This window comes from Poecilia latipinna, unplaced genomic scaffold, assembly GCF_001443285.1.
Source record: "Poecilia latipinna isolate Pla-1442-1.1 unplaced genomic scaffold, P_latipinna-1.0 Scaffold280, whole genome shotgun sequence".
In the NCBI taxonomy this organism is placed as follows: domain Eukaryota; kingdom Metazoa; phylum Chordata; class Actinopteri; order Cyprinodontiformes; family Poeciliidae; genus Poecilia; species Poecilia latipinna.
The window spans coordinates 391,095-391,809 of record NW_015112896.1 but is presented as its reverse complement, the minus strand read 5'-3'; positions in this window follow the sequence as shown (position 1 = coordinate 391,809).

Genomic DNA, 715 nt, shown 5'->3' with positions numbered 1-715 from the left:
ATGTCCCACATACGAAAGGCCTCTCACCTGTGTGAATTCGCATATGAACAGTTAAACTGCTTTTATGAAGAAAACTTGTTCCACATGTCCCACATGGGAAAAACTTCTCTCCTGAGTGAATTCTCATATGATTAGTTAAACTGCTTTCATGAAGAAAACTTGTTCCACATGTCCCACATGAGAAAGACTTCTCATCTGTGTGTATTCTCATATGACCGGTTAAATTGCNTTTTCTGGCAAAACTTTTTCCACATGTCCCACATAAGAAAGGCCTCTTACCTGAGTGAATTCTCATATGATTAGTTAAATCGCTTTTTTTAAGAAAACCTTTTCCACATGTCTCACATGAGAAAGACTTCTCATTTGTGTGTATTCTCATATGAACGGTTAAATTGTATTTGTGGGTAAAACTTTTCCCACATGTCCCACATAAGAAAGGCCTCTCACCTGAGTGAATCATCATATGATTAGTTAAACTGTTTCTATGAAGAAAACTTTTTCCACATGTCCCACATAAGAAAGGCCTCTCACCTGAGTGAACTATCAAATGATTAGTTAAACTCTTTCTATGAAGAAAATGTTTTCCACATGTCCCACATGAGAAAGACTTTTCATCTGTGTGTATTCTCATATGAACAGTTAAACTGCTTTTGTGGGTAAAACTTTTCCCACATGTCCCACATAAGAAAGGCCTCTCACCTGTGTGAATTCTCAT